Source organism: Lepus europaeus, chromosome X (genome assembly GCF_033115175.1).
Source record: "Lepus europaeus isolate LE1 chromosome X, mLepTim1.pri, whole genome shotgun sequence".
NCBI classification, from domain to species: Eukaryota; Metazoa; Chordata; class Mammalia; order Lagomorpha; family Leporidae; genus Lepus; species Lepus europaeus.
In genome coordinates, this window is record NC_084850.1 from 110,566,637 (window position 1) to 110,591,401 (window position 24,765).

Below are 24,765 nucleotides of genomic sequence, written 5' to 3' on the forward strand. Positions count from 1 at the left end.
ACGTGTGAGTTTTATCTCACCAATAGGAATGTAAATTCTCTTGAGTGCATGGGCCACAGCTTCTATTTGTACTGCTCTCTGCTAAGATGAAAACAGCAGATGATGACCCAAGTGCCTGGGCCCCTACCACCCACGTGGGAAACCAGGATGGAGTCCCTGGCTCCTGGCCTGGCCTGGCCCTGGCTATTGCAACCATCTGGAGGGAGTGAACTAGCAGATGGAAGAATCCTTCTCTCATGTCTCTCTCTCTCTCTTTTTTTCTCTCTCTCTGTCAGCTTTTCAAATATAAAACTTTACTACAAAAAAAAAAAAAAAAAAAAAAGGCTGGCGCCGCGGCTCAACATAATCCTCCGCCTTGCGGTGCTGGCACACAGGGTTCTAGTCCTGGTTGGGGCGCCGGATTCTATCCCGGTTGCCCCTCTTCCAGGCCAGCTCTCTGCTATGGCCAGGGAGTGCAGTGGAGGATGGCCCAACTCCTTGGGCCCTGCACCCCATGGGAGACCAGGATAAGCACCTGGCTCCTGCCTTCGGATCAGCGCGGTTCGCCGGCCGCAGCGGCCATTGGAGGGTGAACCAACGGCAAAGGAAGACCTTTCTGTCTCTTTCTCTCACTGTCCACTCTGCCTGTCAAAAAAAAAAAAAAAGAACTTTACTACACTATGACAAATTATATGGTAGATTATAAGTAACAACCAGGGAAGGGCTTGCAAAAGAGGGAGTGATTACTTGGGTAGAACTTGGAACATGTTATAGAACAAGAGTTACTTAGCTGGTCTTGAAAGATGATCAGTGTTGAACTTTTGGAAATGGAAGGGAGAAGCATTCTGGGCAAAGAGGAGGCACGTTCAGAATGGTTGGGTTTACTGGGGTGAAAAAGTGGACCGGGAAGCGAAGTCTGGAGAGGAAAGCAGGCCCCCAGTCGTGTTGGGCTTACTGGATTTAATCTCTCAGTGGTAAGGAGTTCACTGGAATGTATTGGAGGGGGTGAGCAGTAAAAAAATAGAAGCTGTGGCCCATGTACTCAGGAGAATTTACATTCCTATTGGTGAGATAAAACTCACACGTAAACAACCAGAGGGCAACATAAGCAATGTAAGAATTATAGCCCTCATATCATCTTGGTCTACCCTAGAAATTGCCTGTAAATAATTCCCATACAACTCTCTCCCAGAAGATACTCTGTAGCCACCAGCTCAGGCTTGGTCTGCAAGCGGAGCAGAACAAAAGCGAGCTATTAACTTCCGCCCCTTCCCTCCTAGCAACCTTGAACTGATAAGGGATAGAATTAGTGGATAAATATCTCAGCATCCTCAACCCTCAGCAGAACAGTCTGAGGCCCGCTTTGCACCGTATACCAGAAAGTGCCCAGTGAAATTGAATGCTATTTTCCCACAATGGTATTTCCTTTGCTTGTAGACACTTTCTTGGTTTTCCTTTGCCATGCTTCCTAAGAGCATACGCCCTCCTCAGACTACTTGCACTCAAGTCCCTGCTCAAGCTCTGGTTTTGCAGAACTCCAAAGTAAGACCAGAGTACAGTAAGACATGAGGCCCCTGTAGTTGCACACCAGGATAAGCTGCCGCTTGCCACGCTGGCGTTCCATAACGGGAGCGCCAGCTCAAGTACCAGGCATTCTGTTTCCGGTTCACCTCCCTGCCAACGTGCCTGGGAAAACAGCAGAAGATGGCTCAAGTCCTTGGGCCCCTGCCACCCAGCGGGGAGACCCGGATGGAGTTCCTGGCCCCTGGCTTTAGCCTGTTGCAGATAGGGCTGTTATGGCCATTTAGGGACTGAGTTAACAGAAGGATCACCTCCGTGTCTCCCGCCCTCTCTCTCTTTCTCCCTGTGTTGCCCTGCCTTTTAAATAAATAAGTACATATTTTAAAAATGAAGACGGCACTGTGGCACAGCAGGTTAAGCTGCCACTTGCTGCAGCGGCATCACGCATGGGTGCCGGTTCAAGTCCGGGCTGCTCTTCTTCCGGACCAGCTCCCTGCTAATGCGCGTGGGAAAGCAGCAGAGGATGATCCAAGTGCTTGGGGCCCTGCATTTACCCACGTGGGAGACCCAGAGGAAGCTCCTGGTTCCTGGCTTCGGGCATTTGGAGAGTCAGGCAGCAGATGAAAGATTTCTTTCTTTCTGCCTCTGTCTTTCCCTCTCTGTAACTCTGCGTTTCAAATAAATGTTTTTTTTTTAAATCCTAGTTCTTTTTTTCACAAAAGTAAGTAACACAATAAATTGTGTGTTACAGTCTCTCTTAGCTCTAAAAATTTCTGAATGAACTTTCTCCTTTTATCCTACAAAGGTGTGCTTCACTCATTGTCACCTTGCGGTGGAAGTAGGTGACAGTCCACTCTCCAGATTTTGATGGCCTCAGGGAAAATTCAACCAGGAAAGCCCCTACTTTCTTGCAGAGCTGCTGCTCTTATTCTAGTCTCAACTAGGTGAGTTGGCTACCTTTCAAATTTCAAATAAAATCATCACATTTCAGGGTACTGAGACCATTTTCAGTTACTGTAGCTTCATAAATATTCATAAGCACAACAGTTGAGGCCTGGTAAACACATTTTTTCCAGTCAGTGGTCACTTATAGTTCTCAGAGTAATGAAAACCTTAGTACTGGGTTTGGCTATAAATTTATTCATTAAAACATCCAGGTTGGGGCTGGCGTTGTAGCACAGTAGGTTAATCCCCCACCTGCAGTGCCGGCATCCCATATGGGTGCCAGTTTTAGTCTTGGCTGCTCCTCTTCTGATCCAGCTTCCTACTATGGCCTGGGAAAGCAGTGGATGATGGCCCAAGTCCTTGGGCCCCTGCACCCACGTGGGAGACCTGGAAGAAACTCCTGGCTCCTGGCTTCAGATCGGCGCAGCCCTGGCTGTTGCAGCCATTTGGTTAATGAACCAGCAGATGGAAGACCTTTCTGTCTCTCCCTCTCACTGTCTGTAATTCTACCTCTCAAATAAATAAATAAATAATTTTTAAAAATCCAGATCTTGGACCCACTGAGACTGGAGCAAAACATTTGAGCCTATTTCTCTGAAGCAAATATTAATGAGCCAGATATCTATACTTGAGTCAGCTCACATTCCAATTATTATTAGCTGCTTACATCAGTAAATTTGTATTTAGCATGACACCTGTTGCAAAGAGGATCATGTTTCTTTATGCCTATAATAACAATTTAAATCTCTGGAAGCAGTAAGCACTTCACATGGAATCTATCTCTTATATAGCATTTACTGGAAAAATGTTTTTGACAGGGTAGGATGGAGTGAGAAGGAAAACAAAAAAAAAATTGGAATAGGATGCCTTTTTAATAATTGAGCAAAGTTAATAAGGACTTTGAGGGTGTATGTTTAGCAAGAAAATTTAGTAAATAGGCAGGTTATAAAATCAATGTATAAAGATCAATAATGGAGGTGATGGTTAAATGGATATATTTATAATTTTATCAAAACTCATCAAACTGTAGATTTAAAATCTATGACTATTGTTACATATAAATTATACCTTAACAATGCTTATTAAATGATTAAACTTCTTATATACAGGCAATAAAAAGTTAGAAAATAAAATACAAGGAAAGGTTCCATCTAAAACAAAGAAGACTAAACCAAAACAGATAAAACACAATACCTAGATGAAAACTTATTTTCAAAATGCCCATAAATTTATATGAGAAAAAGTCTAATACACAAAAATATACATACATATCTGAAAATATTTAGCATTGACAGAGGACGAAATTGCAACAATTTAAAGATCTTAATTGATTTTGTATTTTATTCTAAAATAGGGCAATATTTCATTACATAGAATAGAATATGTATTCCAGTGGGCTGAGCAGAAGAGGTTTATTTTATAGACAAAGGAGGGCTAAAGAAAGTAAAAAGAAAAAAAGCAAATTGATCATTTCAAAGATACTTTCCTTGTAAGGTGGGGCAGGGAGATAAAATAGAAAAATAACTGGTTAACATTAGATTTCTTCATTTTTTTTATACAAAGATTAGAGGATTAAGTATTAAAGTAAAGGGAATCTCATTGTCACGCTGATTGCTTTGCTTGGGAAATCTAGCTATTTCTTGGGAAATCTAACTGTTTCTCATTCTCCTGACTTCAATGGTCAGAGAGCTTAACTGCAGTTTGATGACATGGAACTTTAGCATGACTGACACCATTTTGATTTTTACTCTGCTCTGTTGGGGACCAGTGAGGGAATTTAGTCCAAAACAATGGACAATAATTTTTATTTTACACTATGTTTCTGGATTAGGAATACTCATTGTGACTCAGCTGTCAATTCTTCTTAAGTCAATTTTATGTTTGCATGTTGGTTGAATATTTAATCATATTAAATATTTTAATTTTTGAAATGTTTGACACTAATAATTGTTCTTATTTATGGATACAGTGTGCTAGTTATATTTACATTTTGAAGTATTTATGAATTTGATATTGTTAAAATTTCCATACTACCTAAAGCAATTCACAGACTCAATGCAATCCTGTTCAAAATCCCAATGTCATTATTCACAGAAATATGAAAAAAAAAAATCCTGAAACTTGAATGGAACTGTAAAAGATCCTGAATAACCAAAGCAATCTTGAACAAAAAGAACAGAGCTGGAGACATTACACTACTTGACTTCAAAATATATTACGAAGATAGAGTAATCAAAATGCTCCTGGCATAAAAACAGTCACATAGACCAATGGAACATAATAGAAAGCCCAGAAATAAAGCCAGTGATTATTAACCAAGGTGGACATCAGGACCAGTCAGATCTGGTTGGATCCCAGTCATCCGTACTTTTAAAAAAGTTCTTCCAGTGAAATCTAATGTACATCTTTGAATGAGAGTCTCTAATTATAAGCCTGTAAGATGCTTAGAGAATTCCCGCAGTCAAGAAACTTGTTTGATATTGCTTACCCAGATATTTCCTAAACTTACATGACCAAACAACTCTTTTCATCGCATAACAGTATTAAGATCTCTCCAAACCAGTGTTGTGTAACAGGCAGAAAAACACAAGTCTGAGCTTCTTGAATGCTATCTAAAAAGGTAGGAGCCTGGATTAGCTTACTCCTAAGACATCCTCTAGCTATAAAATTCACGAATTGTAAGATGTGGACATCTAAGGCTGAAAATATGACCACTGATGTAATAACTTATGCCTTTGTATTCAAATCATTCCATCAATCAATAGTAGACCAAAGAATTTAAATATGTTCCTATTCCATATTTTTGACAACCTTCTGTCTTCCAAACTCACTCCCCTATCTCCATCCCCCACCTTTCAGTTCACGTATACCATCTGAGTTAAATGACTAAAATCTTTCCAATGTCTTTGCCATGTTCTAGTTGAAGAAACAGAATTTATGACACTACATTAAACAGTAAACCCTGCCAATGGGATATTTATAGCTTTCAAAGAGAAACATTTAAGAAAAATAGCTTTTTATTGACTCTTCCAATTAAAATGCAAACGTCAGTGAGAACTGAGCCCTCTGGGAGTTAATGGTTGTTGCTAGGGTGACTAACCTTTCTGGTTTACAGGAGACTGAGTTGTTGCAGGCGCACAGAGCTTGTAGTGCTAAGATGAGGACCGTTTCAGACAAACCAGAACAGTAGGCCACCCCAGTTTTTGGCAACCACTGTTCGGCGGAATGGGAAAGGTGTGTGGTTTCTCTGCGTGTCAAGGTACATTCTGCATTTGCCTTTATCTTCTGGCTTTTTCTACTCTTACCATCATAGTGTCTGTCAGTCAATGTCATCCATCCTATTGTTACAGAAACCTGGGGTTGGGAAAACTCCCTTCGTTCAAACAGGCACCTGAGAGAGTAGAAGAGCCAAGCAGTTTATTAACACCAACGGGCTCAGCTGGAATCAACTCCTGAGAACTGAGCATCATTCCCAAGTCTTTTACAACATGTATAGGCTCATCAGCATCATACCTTAGCTGTTACAGCATTGGTGGGTTTAAATTGCAGCCTACGTGACTTAGGACCACACTTCCAATGGTCGGTGCGCCCGGTATGTTTGTAAAAGCGATACCAGGGGCAGATTTATTAGGACAGATTTATGACTGAAGTTTACAGAAGCAGAACTTAGGCCATCTTCCCTCCCTAGACCAGATCACAGTGGGCAGCTGCTTCACTGGTTAATTGCCAACAGCCACTTTTCAAGGTTTATGTTGGGGAGGGGCGTCCACTTTTCATTCCTTGTCTCTGGTTGCGGCCGTATTTCCTCTACACTATTATTTTCTTTTCTTGCCAACTCAGAGGATGGTTTCAGGCTGCTGGGGTAGTTGGAAGGCGGTATCTTTTTTATTTTACTTCTATCTTCTCTGACTTTTGATCTCATTCCATGGAAAGGAGAGGACTAAAGAGCTAGCCAACTGTGCTATATGTGGGTGGCTCTGCAAGGCAGAGAAGCACACATTGGAAACCAGGCAGTTAACAGGGAGTCACTGAACATAGCTTTGCTTATAATTGAGCAATAAGCCAGCTGGTGCCCCACTCGCACTGTCCCTTATTGATTAACTGCTTGAAACAAGCATAAGACCAAAGGCTTATTTTGGATGTATTAAAATAATATCTTTACACAATCCTCACTGATAATTTATTTCTTGTTTACTTGGTTCTAAGGGTATCAAATATCAATCACATTGGGAAGTTAATGCCTCTCAAGTAGGTCGTTGCCATCATCCTAGCCAAGTTCATTAGACTATGAAATCAACAGAGGTAATAGATTATTAGTTAACATTCTTATGGGTAAGTCACTTAGCTGGATGGAGCTTGCAAGTGTTACACAGAATAACAAAATCAACTCCTTCTTTGTCTTCCAAAGTACAACGTTCTTTTTTTAATATAACATTTATTAGCTCCCAGTTTCTGTGAGTTAGAAATCCAGGAACAACTTATCTGAGCCTTTCTGACTCTGAGTATCCCATGAGCTGCAATCAAGATGTGGATCGTTGGGGCCAACACTGTGACACAGCAGGTTGTGCCACAGCCTGTGGCACCAGCATCCTATATGGGCGCTAGTTCGAGTCCTGGCTGCTCTGCTTCTGGGCCAGCTCCCTGCTGATGGCCTGGGAAAAGGCAGCAGAGGATGGCCCAGGTCCTTGGGCCCCTACACTCACATGGGAGACCTACAGGAGGTTTCTGGCTCCTGGCTTTGGTGTGGCCCAGCCCTGGCCATTGCAGACATTTGGTGAGTGCACAAGCAGATGGAAGATCTCTCTCTGTGTGTCTCTCCTCCTCTCTCTGTAACCCTGCTTTTCAAATGAATGAAAGAGAAACAAAAACAAAACAAACAAACAAAAAAAACCACCCAGCTTGATGTTCATCCCTTTATGAAATAAATAAATGAATAGAATAAAAATTTTAAAAGATGTGGGCAGTAGCTATAGGCTTATCTCACTGTTCTACCGGGGGGGATTCACTCCGAGCTCACTCCTGTGGTTCCTGGCAGGATTCAGGACTTCAGTGCCTCCCTGGCTCTGGAATGGAGGCCACCCTGTTTTCTGTTCCAAGGGCCTCTGTAACATGGAACTTACTTCTATAAAGCCAGCAAAACAGCCTGGTGGAAAGGTAGAAGTCACCATTTTGCGTCAGTGATCACGTAAGTGAAATCACTTTTGCTTGTTAGAAGCAAATTGCTAGGTCTGGCTCCCGCTCAGGTGGAAGGGGTAGCATATGAGTGTGACTGCAAGGACCACTGGGGATCATATTGGAAGAGCGCCTTACACAGCAGTTTCAGAAGGTGTATAGCGAAGTGGTTGACTGAGCTACTTCTAGAGCCTTGTTCAGATTTCACTAGCTATGTATGTCTGAAAACTTTAACCTCTCTACACTCCAGCATCCTCTTCTGTTAATCAGAATCCTAATAGCACTTAGTTCTCACAGTGTTTGTGACAGTTTATTAAATGAAAGTGTTTCTGTGCACATTGGCATGTGGCAGGTACGGTACCCACCCCAGCAACACCCCTGAAAGACAAGCAGAGGGGTTAGGGAGTAGGGAAGTAGACCAAGGGAAACTCTGCACTGTGAGGTAGGCCTCCAAGCTGCACCATCATGAGGTCGGGCATCTGTTTTCATACTCCCACACTCTGTAGTCAGTGTTAACAGCCACCTTGGGGGTAGAGTGGAGAGATGGAAACTCCCAACACGAAGCTTCTGATCCTGTGGGAAACGCAGCCCAAGTAGCTTGAAGGCAACTTTCTGAACAAGAGCCTACAAAAGGTGTTGGCCCTGCAATTCAAGCACTACAGTTGGTGGATGGAGGGTACTTCAGAGTAAAATGGCGTAAAGGGCTCTGTGAAGTGGTCTGGGTAGAGCACTGACACTGTCCGATATAGGACCGTACTCTTGGCCCATCTCAGCGTTTTGCAAACATCACAGTGTACTTGCACAAACCTAGAAGCTAAGTTATATGGTATATATACAGTCATGCACCCCATAATGGTGTTTCAATCAATGACGAATCACATACGCAACAGTGGTTGTGTTCTAGGATTATAACGGGGCTGAAAAACTCCTATCCATGACATTGTAGCTGTCATAAAATTGTACTGCAACACACTACTCCCGTTTGTGGTGATGCTGGTATAAACAAACCTGCCACACTGCCAATCATATAAATGTACAGCAATACAATTATGTACAGTACATAATATCTGATAATGATAGTAAATGACTGTGGTACTGGTTTATGTATTTACAACACTGTAATTTTAATTTTATAATATTCTCTACTTACAAAAAAGTTTACTACAAAATAGTGTTCTATGGGCCAGCGCCGTGGCTCACTTGGTTAATCCTCCGCCTGCAGCGCCGGCATCCCATATGGGCACTGGGTTCTAGTCCCAGTTGCTCCTCTTCCAGTCCAGCTCTCTGCTGTGGCCCGGGAAGGCAGTGGAGGATGGCCCAAGTGCTTGGGCTCCTGCACCTGCATGGGAGACCAGGAGGAAGCACCTGGCTCCTGGCTTCGGATCTGCACAGCGCCAGCCATAGTGGCCATTTGGGGGGTGAACCAACAGAAGGAAGACCTTTCTCTCTGTCTCTCTCTCACTGTCTAACTCTACCTGTCAAATAAAAAGGAAAAAAAAAATAGTGTTCTGTGCAACACCAGCAGCAACCTCCTATATCTTGTGTTAAGCACATCTCTTGATTGCATCAAGAGGTCACTTTGAGTGATTGACTCACGCCACCTAGGTCTGTTCAAGTCACTCTGTTGTTTTCACACAACAGTGCAGCTGCCTGGCGATACATCTCTGAGAACATGTCCCTGTGTTTAGCGGCACACACTTGTATGTAGTATAGCCTATTGCTCCTAGGGCCATGATAAACAAAACAACATGAAACTAAATTAAGCACAAGAGAAAATGATGCAATCAAGAGATGTGGTTAAAAACAAGATATATGAGGCTGTTGCTGGCATAACACAGCATACTGTCTTACAGTAAATTTTTTTCTGTAAGTAGAAGCAATATACTGTAATGATAAAAAATATACTAACAGGCAAAAAATGTATACAAGCCTGGAGGACATTATGTTAAATGAAATAAGTCAGGCACAGAAAGCCAAGTACCATATGTTCTTACTTTACATGGAAGCTAAAGGAGTTGATCTCATAGAAATTGAGAGTGGAGTAATGGCTATCAGAGTCTGGGAAGGGTGACAGGCTGGAGAGCTGGAGAGAGGATGATAACCAGGTGAAGGGTTACAAGGTGATAGGAGGAATATTCAACTTCTAAAGTACAGTAGAGTAACTGTGGTTGACAAAAATTAACTGGATATTTCAAAAGAGCTAGCAGAGAAGATTTTGAATGTTCCCAATACAGAGAAATGAAAAAAGTTTGAGGTGATAGATACACGAATTGCCCTGATCTTACCACTACACATTGTGTACATATATTGAAATATCACACTATACCCCTTAAATATGTGCAAGTATGTGCCGATTGAAAGCATACATTCATAAAAGCATAGCATAGTAAGTATACTGGTAATACAGTCATTTGCTATCATTATCAAGGATTTTCATTATCCATATTTGTATATGCTATATTTTATAAAATTAGCAATAGGCTTGTTTACATCAGCATCAACACAAACACGAGTGATGCATGGTGCGATGATATTATGATGGTTGCCATGGTCGTAGGTGACAGGAATTTTTCAGCTCCATTATCATCTTATGGGAACCACCATGGTATGTGTGTTACATTGTTGATGGAAGCATCGTCATATTATGCATGATTTCTATTAATTCTCAAAAATGGGATCTGAGTTGGGAGATACAATAAATTCACAGAGAACTGAAATCAAATGCATAGTGTAGGGGCAGGCATTTGGCATAGCAGTTAAGTTGCCACTTAGAATCTTCACATTGCATGTCAGAGTACCTGGTTTGAGTCCCAGCTACTCCACTTTTGGATCCAGTTTCCTGCTACTGCATACCTGGGAGGCAGCAGGTAGATGACCCAAGTGCTTGCATCCCTGTCACCCCCACGGGAGACCCCGACTGAAGTCTAGGTTCCTGGCTTTGGCCTGGCCCAGCCTCAAGTGTTGCAGACATTGGGGAGTGAATCAGCAGATGTAAGATATCTCTTTCTCTCTCTCTGTCTCTGTCTCTTTCTCCCTCCCTCCTTCTCTCTGTCACTCTGTCTTGCAAATAAATAAATCCTTTTTAGAAAGACAATATTAATGGTTGTGAGGATTGAGTGAAGAATAGTGGAAGTAAGAATGAAATGTAGGGCACAGATGCAGATATTGGAAAGGAAGAGAGCTTACAGACTTGGCAAATGATTAGACATAGGGAGGAGCAAAAGCTGCCTTTGGGACTTTTTGAAAGATCATCGGTGGGAGACATAATGAATTTACCTTTGGACCTGTTGAATTTTGAGATGCTATTGGATTCTCCAGAGAGTGATATTTATCAGGAATTTGTGAGCATATGAATAAAGCTTGAAGAACTAAATGAATTAAAAAACATAGGTTTGGGCCGGCACCATGGCTTAACAGGCTGATCCTCCGCCTTGCACACCGGGTTCTAGTCCCGGTTGGGGTGCTGGATTCTGTCCCGGTTGCCCCTCTTCCAGGCCAGCTCTCTGCTGTGGCCCGGGAAGGCAGTGGAGGATGGCCCAAGTCCTTGGGCCCTGTACCCGCATGGGAGACCAGGAGAAGCACCTGGCTCCTGGCTTTGGATCAGCGCGATGCACCAGCGGCAGTGGCCATTGGAGGGTGAACAACGGCAAAAAGGAAGACCTTTCTCTCTCTCTCTGTCACTATCCACTCTGCCTGTCAAAAAAAGAAAAAAAGAAGAAAAAAAAAGAAAGATCAAGTAAACAATTAAAAAAAAAAACCCATAGGTTTGGTAGCTGAAACCATGGACACTGAAAAACTCAGCAGAAGTTTCAAGAGAAAGAAAAAATAAGGAGCAAGGCTAGAGTCTTGGAAATTCTTTAGGATCAAGAAGAGGAAGAAAATCAGTGCAAGATATGGAGGAGTATCCAGAATTAGCATGGGGAAGTTGCAGTCATAAAATCAAGAGAAGAGGTGTTCAGGAACAACAACAAAAGATAAGGGGAACGGAGAGGAATAGGGAGAAAGCTACAGCCATTGGATTGACAATTAGCAGGATCTGTGACGTTGAGTGGTTTAAACAGGGTGGCAGAAATGGAGTCTACATTTCAAAGGAATAAGCAGTGACAAACTTATGAGGGTTTCCTTCAAGAAGTTTGAGTGCAGCAAATCTGTCAGCATGTCGGAGGCATGATATAATTATTCTTAATATAGGATAGACCTAAAAAATGTAGACAAGGAGAAGAGCCACCAAAACAGGAGTAATTGAAATTGGAGATTGATGGAGCTGGATCTAAAGTATCACAAAGAGAGGGCATTTGGCACAGCAGTTAAAATACCACCTGGGATTGCTCGCACCCTGTATTGAAGTGCTGGGTTCCAATCCTGGTCTCTCCCCTTCTGCTCCAGCTTCCTACTAAAGTGCACCCTGGGAGGATCAGCTGATGGCTCAAATACTTAGGTCCCTGACACCCATGCAGGAGAACAAGAGTGAACTCTAGGCTCCTGGTGTGGCTTGGCCCAGCTCCAGCTGTTGCAGGCATTTGGATAGTGGACCAATGGATGGAACATCTCTCTCTCAATCTATCTCCCTCTCTTTCAAATATAAAAAAGTAAAAATAAATAGAATGGAATGTGTCACCAGAAGAGAATGAGGTCAAGAGAATATCTGTGTTCTTTCAGTCCTTGTAGGCTCCACTCAAGGAAGTAAACTCATTCATGCCAGCTTCCTGTACTTGATGTTATTATCAGCCTCCCCATTCCTTGCAGCTTAGAGTCTGTCATACTGTGACTCAAATAGTGTCTCTAGTAAAGTGCCTAATTTCGGATGAAGCTTGCCATTTGAGAAAGTAACATGCAGAAGATGACTGTATCAGCACGAGAATAGCAGATGCCTCCCTAGCAGAGAGAGCTCACAAGTCCGCCCACAACACCCATCAGGATGGAGAGGAACAATCACCTCAAAACAAAATGCAGCCTACAGACTTCATTTTTGGTTTCTGTGTGAACTGAAGTTTACATCAGCACAGAGATAAAATAATCCCCAATTAAACTCCATGGCCCTAGTCCCTTTCGATACCTAAAAAGGTAAAGATTTAGGGGCAAATTTGTCAGTCAAAGGCTCTAAATAGAACCATAAATGAAAGAATCTAAAAACTAGTCAGTGGTTTATTTTTACCTTCAATATCTTTTTTAAAGTAAAATTGTATTTACTTTAAAAGCAGCGAGACACACGCACACAGAGATAGGCAGACAGAGATCTTGCATGTGCTTGGTCACATTCCCCAAACGCCCCACAACAACCAGAGCGAGGCCAGACTAAAAGCAGGAGCCCTGGACTCCATCCCGCTCTCCCGCTTGGGTGGCAGGGACTCACACACTTGAGCCATCATCTGCTACCTCCCAGGGTGTGTATTAGCAGGAAGCTGGAACTGGGGTCACAGCAGAAACTTGAATGCAGACACTGTGCTTAAAAGATGCTGGTGTCCCAAGCAGTGTCTTCACCACTCCACCAAACTCCTGCCCCTTCAATGGGCTTCTGTTGTTGTTTGAATTTCTTTTCTCAGACGCTCAGAGAAGAGATTTGGAGTTCTACAGTGGGCCTGGGAGTGAGGAAATTAATGCCATCTTTCTGAGATTATTAGTGTTTTCCCAAGGTATCCCCCCAGATTACAGACCTGAAATTAAGCTTTGTACAATCAACAAGTCTCCCAGAAACTGGTAATGGCTGCTGTGTTACCCTGTTAAGAATATAGTAGTGGAGGCCGGCGCTGTGGCCTAGCGAGTAAAGCCGCTGCCTGCAGTGCCGGCATCCCATATGGGCGCCAGTTCAAGTCCTGGCTACTCCACTTCCGATCCAGCTCTTTACTGTGGCCTTGGAAAGCAGTAGAAGATGGCCCAAGTCCTTGGACCCCTGTACCCACGTGGGAGACCCAGAAGAAGCTCCTGGTTCCTGGCTTCGGATCGGCAGATCTCTGGTGGTTTCAGCCAGTTGGAGAGTGAAGCAGTGGATGGAAGACCTCTCTCTCTCTCTCTCTCTCTCTCTCTCTCTCTCTCTCTCTCTCTGCCTCTCCTTCTCTCTCTGTGTAAGTCTGACTTTCAAATAAATAAATCTTAAAAAAAAAAAAAAAGAATATATTGGCCGGCACCGCGGCTCACTAGGCTAATCCTCCACCTGCGGCGCCAGCATCCCGGGTTCTAGTCCCGGTTGGGGCACCAGATTCTGTCCCAGTTGCCCCTCTTCCAGGCCAGCTCTCTGCTATGGCCCAGGAAGGCAGTGGAGGATGGCCCAAGTGCTTGGGCCCTGCACCCCATGGGAGACCAGGAGAAGCACCTGGCTCCTGGCTTCGGAGCAGCGCAGTGCGCCGGCCTCAGTGCATCGGCCACAGTGGCCATTGGGGTGTGAACCAACAAGAAAGGAAGACCTTTCTCTCTGTCTCTTTCTCTCACTGTCCACTCTGCCTGTCAAAAAAATATATATATAGTGGTGGTCATCTACGTAGCCATGCTACATTGTGTAACCAGCTTCTTGCTAGCAGCTGGTGAGCACCTACTGGCTGCCTTCTAATATGCTGGGGGGCATCTCACTGCGGGGGCCTGCTGCACAGAGCAAGAGAGCAGGAGCCAAAGACCAGAAATGATGATTTTTCTGTCTTTGTTAAGCCACAGTTCCACTAAGATATATGGACATGTAGATTTACTTTGAATTATGCTGTTTCAAATTCATTAGGATCTCATAATACAGTTTGGTGGCTGTTAACAATTCTGGAAAACTCTCATCCATTATCTCTTTGAATCGTTCATTGAAGTCCTGTCTTTTAACCTTTCTTTACTAGGCTTGATCTCTTCTCTCTGGACTACATTCTAGATCATTTCTTTAGATCTCCAGCTGGTGCTGACAGAAGCACATTCCTCTGATGGCCCCACCTCTTTCCTACCACTCTTTGGTAGCACCACAGGATGGAAGCTCCCAGTTTTACCTTCCCTTTGTTCACGTGTGATTCACCCTGCGTCCCTCTCAGGAAACATTAATTTCAGCAAAGTCTATTCCTGGCACCCTCTCTGCTTGATAGTTTCCCCATTTAGCCATTCCCTCACAATTTTCATTTCTTACCTCCGATGGTATAAGGACAGTCGAGCAAGTTGTCTGACTAAGGTAACGTAAGCAGATGTGAGGGAATAGAATTGCGGCCCTTTTTGCTGGTAGGCATCCATAAATTCAGAGAAATATCATCCCACATTCCTGCCACAACCCAATCAGTGAAAGGGTGACATTAGAGTGAAGGGTCAAAACAGCTGACTTTACAGATACCAAAGAGACATGAGCTCTCCCCTCGTACTCCCACTGTGTTGACTAGAAGACAGATATGGGAGGTTCTGTTTGATCTCCAGTTCATATTCCTTGCAGGATAGAGGCTGGCCTCAATTATAGATGGCTTTCTGAACTTAGATTTAGATGATTAATTTGTATTTTGTCAACAGCTTTAGACCTTAGCTAAATTTCCAGGGAATCGGGAAAAGTCCACTTAACATCTGGTTATACATGGAATCATTATTTGTCAGAGAGGTTGCTCAGTCATTGGGATCTTCCAGTGTTATTGTCAGTTGTGTTCTCAATACCACTCCTTAGTGTCCTGTGCATAGCACAAATAATTAAATGAATTTTTATCTAATCTTTCTGAATTCTTGGTTTTGATAGAGAAATTTGTCTTCTACTTTATAAACCCATATCTATTTTAAGGGATGGTTTATTAAATACTTCAGGATGTGTGAAATCTACACAATTCAATGCACACTAAGTCTCATTTTGGGTAGTCCCCAAGCAACAGCAAACCAAATGTCAACTTCTGATTAGCTTTCCAAATTAGAACGAGTACAACCACAATCTATTGATTGTCTAGGATGAATACACATTGCCATCATCCATAAACAACTCTAATTAGGGGAGCCATCAATTAAAATAAAGCAGGCCTTGGGCTGAGAATAGACATGACAAAAAAGTCAAGATCTACTAATTTTGATCACTAATGGACATTAGTGAGTTGAAAGACATGACTGTTTTTATAAAACAGTGAAATTTTAAAATAAAATGGCAAGGCTTATCTTAAAATAATTTAAATAAAAGTATAAAAAAGAACATAAAAATCTCCACAAATCCTCTGATCTGGAGAGGAATACTTACAATTCTTCGGTAAATATCCTTATAGACAAATATGCAGCATCATTTAAAAGAATCTCATGGTTCTTCATGGTATCCTCATAACCAATTCCTTTTCAGTTGCTTTTCAATATTCCTCATAAACTCTTCATATTTTGTTATTTTATAGAGGAAAAATGTAGTCAGCATTATTTGTAGGCACTTGCCTGGGGGAGGGGTTGATCTCTACAAAACTGGGGAAAAAAATTCTCTAGAGCTTATTGAGAAGCAGCAGAAAAATGTAAGAGTTGCTTGTAATTTCAGAGACATTCCACAAGTTTGATAAGGAAGACTTTTTAATTTTTATTTATTTATTTGAAAGAGAGGGACAGACAGAAATGGAGAGACAGAGAGAGATCTCATCCTCTGCTAGTTCACCCCCCAAATGCCAGCAACAATCAGCCCTTTGCCCTGGTTTCAGCCAAAAACCAAGAACTCAATCCAGATCTCCCACATGAGTGACAGGAATCCAATCACTGGCGCTATCATCACGGCTTCGCAGGGTCTTCATTGACACAAAGCTGGAGTCAGGAGCCAGAGCTGGGAATTGAACTCAGGTCCTCTCATATGAGATATGGGCATCTTAATCACTAGGCTAAAGGCCTGTTCCAGAAATCATACCTTCTTCATTTTATGACTCTTGTCATGAATCCTGTGTTATGTGATGTTAATAATCCTGCTTTCAAGAAAAATAGTGTGTATATATATATTTACAAATGAACTGAATATGACAAAATATTAAAAACTGTTCAATTTAAAAATAATTTTGATTAAAAATAAATAAAAGAGAGAAGACTATATTTAAAGGTATGATGTTAGCAAATTAGTTTTTTGCCCTGTTGATCCCACCTGGTGTTAAATCAATGTAAATTATTTTTGGTTTTCTTCTGTATCGATCTTCTTTATAGTTGTCTTTATGGTGTCTCCTTTAATTGCTTAGCAGGACTGCCACCTAGCTTCAATTGCTCAAGCTTTCAGAATGTCAGATCTTCCATCAGACAATACATGACCACTTGAAGTTCCCTTCACATGCCTTTATTACATATCGCTTAAAGTGCCTTCATCCTAGGGCAAAGGAACTCTTCATTTGGACTATTTATAGTTCGAGCTTTATTATAGTATCATTGCAAGCAATGAAGCCTTCAAAGGAAAAGGTAGAAATATTCTCCTTTGTGAGCAGAAGATAATAAGGGTGAGTAGAATCTTTGGCCACCCAGGCAAGGCGCAAAGGGGAGTAACGCCATGGTCCTTGGTCAAAGGTGGCAGCAGGAACATCCTTTTTCCTCAAGAGGACCTTACGTTTCATATATCACTCACAATATCAGAGGCCTTGTAATAGGAACAATTATTTGATAACTGTCAGAATCAATGGTTCTCAATTCTGGCTGCACCTTAGAACTTTCTGGGAAGCTTCCAGTTTATTGAAGGCACCACAACCAAAGACATTGGTTTGATTGTTCCAAAGTATTTCTCAAGCATTGGTATTTTTAAATTTCTCATTGATTCTATTGAACATCTATGGTTTCAAATCATTGGCTGAAATGAACAGAAGAGAGAGGAAGCCTCATTATAGCCAAAGCTTAGATCATACAAGATGTCAGTTTGAGCAGATGCTCAAACTTTGGGGAGAGAGTTGGAAAAAAGAATTAGGATATTTTCCCATTTTTGGTTTTTGTGCTGCATTGTTGTTTATTGATAGCTAGGACGGTCATATAATTTACTGTCCAAATCAGGAAACTTTTGAGAAAGAAGGCGCTAACGCCAATTATGCTAGAACGGCAGTTGTTAACGCTAAGTGTCCAGGCAACTTGGGACCAATTGCCACCCTGCTTAGAGCTAGTGCTCATCTTTTCTTTTGATCTCAGTAATGACCCAGAGTTAAGACAGGCTGCTGTTGATGTCTTAATATTCCACCACTGGAAGACTTTGAAGTCACTTTTTAAGAACGTGTGTGTTCATCATATCACATTTTGCTAATCAGTTTGGAAAGTTATTTCCTGAAAGTTTAAAAAAATACACTTTCTCAAGATTCTCATTTCACTTCTTCATCATTCTTTTGCAGGAGATGTAGGAAGTGGAACCCACTTAAATTATCTGTAAAATTAACCTATAACCAGCGTGGATACTCTTTAGGATCTACAACCAAAGTTTAGCGAGAGAAAAGGTAGAAATTACTCGTTCTAATTAAGTTTTTGGTTTGCATGTGGCTTTTGTATGCACAAACTTGCTCCATTTCCCATTAACAAGGATAATTAAATGCTAATTAGACTTAAGACATTTGTGAACGTGCAGTCTTAATTAATTACCTTTATTGATCAGGTTTGTTCTCTCTGCTAAATGAAATGATTGTAAAAGCTCTTTAAAGAAGTAGAAAGTGCAAATAAATGGGAGATATTACATCAATGAAGTTTCTGTTTTAAAGCAGGATTTTCCTTTCCCTGGGATGATTTGGTTCAATGGGTTCTCAATATTTTTCCTAACCTAAGAACCATTTTAGTAAATTGCATCTACATATAAATTCAATATATAAAATAGGTAAAGGCCAGCTGTTTCCGTTGAAGCGAAAAGAGGTATTAGGAGTGCAGATGAGAGGAAAGAGGCTGTTTTCCTCTTCATCCCATCAGAATAAGGGCCCAAGGAGAGAGTGGGAGAGTAACATTGGACTTTGGAACTCTATACTGTATTCCTAGTTTTTTAGTCCTAAATTTCCACTTAAACCCAAAACAATAGTTTGTTTCCAGAAATTTCTTTTTTAATGTACCATCTGCCTGCCACTCGGGAATTATATGTGAACCAAATATGATAAATATGACATGCTTTGATTTTTGCCAATGCAAATTTATACAAATCTAAAATACTTTAGGTTTGTGTAATAAAATGATCACGAATAGCCAATATAAAGCAATAGACACACAGAGAGAGAAGTGGTGACAGATGTTTGTTATTGAGTTAAAGAATATTTAAGAAAGAATAACTACTCTCTTTAAGTTTTCTGTAATTCATAAAGCCAAAGAGACAGGTCTACAGCTTCTTTTTCCCCCAAGTTTCCTTCTCTTACATCTATTTACCCGTCAATTTGTAAAAAGATGAACAAATTATGAGATAAACACACAATGAAATATTATTCACTAATACAAATGAATGAACTTTTGATACATACAACATGACTGAATTTCAAAAACATTGTGTTAAGGGAAAGAAGTCAGACGCAGAAGACCACATACTCTATGATTCCATTCATTTAAGACATTTTAGAAAAGTCCAGTCTGATCTATAGTCACAGAAAGCAGAACAGTGGTTGCAAGTGGGGTGCAAGGGAACATTTAAGAGTTTTGGAAATGTTTTGTATCTTGGTTGTTATGCATTTTAGTGTATATGAACTACATATAAATTTAATTGGTTAAAAAAGTTTCATTCTTTTAGGACAAGCACCACTCTGTTCTTGACAGCTATGCCAGTGGAACAAGATGAAATATTACCTTGAAACAGTCTTATGCAAAATATGAATCAGTTGGTTTGCTTCTATCTCTTAGACCCTATTATATCTGCTTCTAGAAGCTTATACTCTGATATATATGCTATTATACCTACTTCCATATTTACTCCTATGCTTTCTTTATCTTCTGATTAAATTTTGTTTCATCTCATTTTATACTTGCTATTTTTTATGTTTTCATGCACTCATATGAATTATATAAAATCATTTCTAATAAAAGGTAGACATCGTGAAATAAAACAAATTATTTGGGTTTTTTATAGCCAAAGGTAATGTGTATTTTTACTTCACTATACTTATACTAGTATGTATATACACACATGAGTGTGTACACACACAAACCATTATTAATCATTAATAGATTTAGAAATGAATTGAAGTTAGTGGACCTGAGAAGGCATATCAAAACTGTGATAGATGCAGTAAATTAAAATTTTGTTTTGCTTTATGCATCCTCTCCTAAAATAGGCAGAAATTTGATCAAATTGGATTAACAATGGACACCCTGTACTTGAGAAACTTGGCAAAAGAAATAATAATTCTAGACAACTCATTGAAAAAGTATAATGTGGATTTAGTTGTTTATCATGTTAATGTGGCAATGGGGACTAATAGCAATAAGCCCTGCTCTGGTATTTTACAATATTCAAAACCAGCTTTTCTTTTGTGAAATCAAAGCTGTCTCATGACACTGAAGAACTGTGTTATTCAAAGGATATTTGCCAATGGGAAGTGTGCCCAGGTAAAAGTCAATAAATGAAGTTTCAGATAGGGATTCAATGGAATAAATCCAGGAAGAACTCATATTAAGCATTTCAAATCTTATTTACAAAGTATGTAAGGAATATCTTTTTGTAAAATAAGAATAAGACTAAAAAAAAAAATCACACAACTCCATTTGAAGGTACAGATAGTGCCTGTATGTAGTTGTGATAGGAATGGGCAGTGCAGACATGCTAATGGAATTAAAATTATCTATGAAAACATCAAGTCCAAAGTATTCAAAATTAAAAAATAAAACACACAATGTAAAAGTGGAGCAATGATTGTGATCTATAATTTCTGTATTAACTAAAATGTTCTTTGTTGCAAGTTGAATACCTTTCCTTTAAATTGTTTTTCATAAACATAAATGCACTATTGTCAAGCAAAAGAACCTCTCCTCCCTTCACCATGATACACATAAAGAAATAATATTATTATAAATATGTTCTTTCCTCAAGTTAAAAGCAGAAATAAACTAAGATTAAATTTCTGTTTTTAAAAGATTGATTTTTTTTTTGAAAGGCAGAGTTACAGAAAGGCAGAGGCAGAGAGAGTGAGAGAGAGAGAGAGAAAGTTTTCCATCCTTTGTTTCACCCCCAAAATAGCCACAACGGCCAGAGCTGGTCTGATCGGAAGCCAGGAGTCAGGAGCTTCTTCTGGATCTCCCATGGGGGTGCAGGGGCCCAAAGAATTGGGCCATCTTCCACTGCTTTCCCAGGCCATAGCAGAGAGCTGGATTGGAAGTGGAGCTGCCAGGATTTGGAATGGTGAACATATGGGAAGTTGGCACTGCAGGTGGTGGCTTTACCTGCTACACCACAGCACCAGCCCCTAAGATTAAATTTCAAATGTTGTAAATTCGGAGCAAAATTTTCCATTAATACTATCCTTTCCTTTGATCCTTGCTGCTCCAAGGGTGGCCCCAGGATAGACCAGAAGTCTCTGCATCACATGGAAACTAGAATTGGAGGCGCCCATGTGCCACTCCAGACCTCTTGAATCAGAATCTGCATGTTAACAAGGAACACAGAGAATCTGGATACATTTTAGTTTGAGAAACACTCTGCTAAGCCATTAACATAACCAGAATTAGAAATTGCTAGAGTGCGCCAGTGCCGCAGCTCACTAGGCTAACCCTCCGCCTGCGGCGCTGGCACCCGGGGTTCTAGTCCCAGTTGGGGCGCCAGATTCTGTCCTGGTTGCTCCTCTTCCAGTCCAGCTCTCTGCTGTGGCCCGGGAGTGCAGTGGAGGATGGCCCAAGTGCTTGGGCCCTGCACCCCATGGGAGACCAGGAGAAGCACCTGGCTTCTGGCTTCAGATCAGCGCGGTGCGCCGGCGGGTGCCCACGGCAGCCATTGGGGGGTGAACCAACAGAAAAAAAAAAAAGGAAGACGTTTCTCTCTCTCTCTCTCTCTCTCTCTCACTGTCCACTCTGCCTGTCAAAAAAAAAAAAAAAAAAAGAAAGAAAAAAAAAGAAATTGCTAGAATGACCAACCATTTGGATTTGTCCTGGACTGAGAAATGACCTTGAACTTGAGACTTTAGTGCTAAAACTGGGGACATCCTAGGCAAATCAAGATGAGATAGTCTAAAACTGACCTAAGTTTGACTTTAGAATCGAGAAGGAAAAAATATGGGTGTGGGGAAGTCACACTCTAGGTCAATGTCCATTCATGTTAGCTACCTCCCCCAGTCTGTTTCTGCTTCATAATTTTCATTTTTAAAGAATTGTTAAAATTTAAAAGATGTTCGTTTTATTTGAGAGGCAGAGAAGAGAGAGAGAGAGAGTTCCCATCCGTTGGTTTACTCCTCAAATGCCCACAATGGCATGGGTCAGGGGGGATTCCAAAGCCAGGAGCCAGAATACAACCCAGATGCCCCATATGTGTGGCAGGGATCCAATGACTTGTGCCATCACTTGCTGCCTCCCAGGTCCACACTAGCAGGAAACTGGGATCAGGAGGCTGGAACCAGAGAGAGAATAGAGGTATTCTGATGTGGGATACAGGTGTGTTCATCAGTGTATTAAGGGCTAGGCTAAATGACTTCCCTTGCTAAAAAAAAATCTAAGTATTAAGAACATAAATAAAATGAAGAACAGCTCTCTGTGATGTTGGGATCATATAGCTCTTTAGGTCCTCCTATGAATTAAAACACGGAGACAGAATTAAAAACCTAACAGGCAAAAATCTGTTCACTTTATCAGTAAACTTCTTGCCATAGGGTTAAAATATTGGATAGCCCCAAAGAAGGCATTTTGTTCTATTCTTTTCCTGATTTCTCATTCAGCATTGTTGAGCTACACCTCTGGTCTGTGTGAGGTTGTCTTATAATTGCAAAACCTTTAAGGAAATCCACCAGGGATAGAGCTGTTTACTCTCATTAGCTTGGAAAACAGAACTCTGTTTATTCCTCTCGCTAGTGTCAGGGGATTCCTGGCTTAATTCCAACACAGGTCTGGGTGTTGATTTCACACAAAGGGATTACCTGGAGCATCTGTGAAAGTTCTAAGGCAGCCTCATAGGACTCAACATTGTGTGACTAGGGAAAACTGGGTGTACATAATACACTGTAATTTTCTTTTAACACATAATTAGTAAGTAGAATAGTTATGAAGTCAAATCAAGTAAATAAAATGCCGGTAATGCTCTCTCATTTATCATGGACGCAATTGTTGATTTTTTAAAAAAGACTTATTTATTTATTTGGAAGTCAGAGTTACAGAGAGGCAGAGGCAGAGACAGACAGAGAGAGGTCTTCCATCCGCTGGTTCACTCCCCAAATGGCTGCAACTAATGGCCAGAGCTGGGCCGATCCAAAGCTAGGATCCAGGAGCTTCTTCTGGGTCTCCCACGCAGGTGCAGGGGTCCAAGGACTTGGGCCATCTTCCACTGCTTTCCCAGGCCACAGCAGAGAGCTGGATTGAAAGTGGAGCAGCCGGGACTCGAACTGGCACCCATATGGGATTCCGGCGCTGGGGGCCAGGACTTTAAACCTGCTGCTCCACAAGGCCAGCCCGCACAGTTGTCGATTTTGAAACCATTCCTGAGAAGTGTCCCTTTTCTTCACTGCCCTAATAAACCTTGCTATTTTACTTTCCAGAAAAAAAAAAGGAAAAAGAAAAAGACCTGAACAAAAGGCCAGACTTCATAAGGATTCTCCCAGCCCTCAGAATTTCTCAATTCCTCCCTCATATTGAAAACTGATAAGAAGCAAGCTGGTGTTGGAATTGCTTCCAACAGTGTCCTGGGGATAAAGGCTGCAGTGACCCCATTTGTTCATCCCATTTGCCAGCTGGCAGACTAAAACACCTACAGTGAGGTTCAAGGTTTAGTTAGAATTCTCAGCTCCAGGAACTCCAGAGGAAGATAAACCCTGTAACGAATCCAATCTGTCTGGCCTCATGCAATTCCTTTAAATTTATTTTAAACATTAATCCTCTTTAATAAAATTTCTCCTGAACTTCAAATCTTCCTTCTTCTTCAACAAATTCTCTCAGACCGCCTATCCTTTTATCCCTGAAAAGACCCAATGATTTTTGTCATTTAGTAAGTAGGGTGCTCCTAATATAGTCAATCTTCATGATTCACAGATGCTACATTTGCAAACGTGCTTACTCACTAGGATTTATTAGTAGCATGAAAATTAACACTCATGATGCTTTTGCTGTCATTCCTAGACATGTGCAGACTGACAAGAAATTTGAGTCACTCAATGTGCGTATTCTAGCGGAGGCTGAACAGCACAACACTCTGTCTTCTTGTTTTAGCTCTCATTCTGTAAACAAGTGTCCTTTTTGAGATCTATATTGAGCCACATTTTTTCCAGTTTTGTGCTTTCGGTTGGTGAGTTCACTCTTTAATATGCCCCTTGGAGTGAAGGGCTAAATTGCTCTCTCGTGTTCCTAAGTGCACAAAAGTTGTACTCTGCCTCATGAGAAAATATGTGTGTTAAATAAGCATGGCTCAGGCATGATTTATAGTGCCGTTGGCCGTGAGCTCAATGTTAATGAAACAACAGTATATGTGAAAACACAGTGCCTTTAAACAGAAATGCACACAGCACAAGGTAATGCATTGATTAGCTGATTAAAGCATGAGTAAAGGTTTGCAGGAAGCTAACCTTGTGTTTCCTTTTGGAGAAATGGTTCTGTATTTACTAATTCTGTGTTTGCTGTGACCTCATAGAACATAACTTCTGTGAATAGCAAGATTCAGCCAAATTAACTAAAAGAATATACTGCAGAAAATGGAAAATGAAATATTGGGACAAGAGATATAAATTGGGACTGTCCTGGGTACTCCACTAATAACATAACTAATGTGTCGCTGTCTGCTCCTCGCTCATTCTATCTCCAATTTCTCTTATAGCAAAATTCAACTGGAATTCTGATGGCAAAGGAATCTGAGAAATACTGTTGCCAGACTTTTGTCTTCAAGTTCCTCACTTCTAGTTCTTCATAAAATATATAATATGGACTTGTGAGCTATAGTCATCCTCGCCCCGCCAGGCTCTGAAACACTGGAACATAGTCCTTCTACCTATGTTTTACTACCCCTTCTCCAACCTCCCTCCATTCATTCCCATTTTTGTTTTTGTTTCTTCCTAATTCATTGCAAGCTAGACCAATACATGGTCCTGCTGCCTAGGGCAAGTGTACAGCATGCACCATGTGCAACTCATCCAAGCAAGTTCAACAGTACTCAATCTGGCG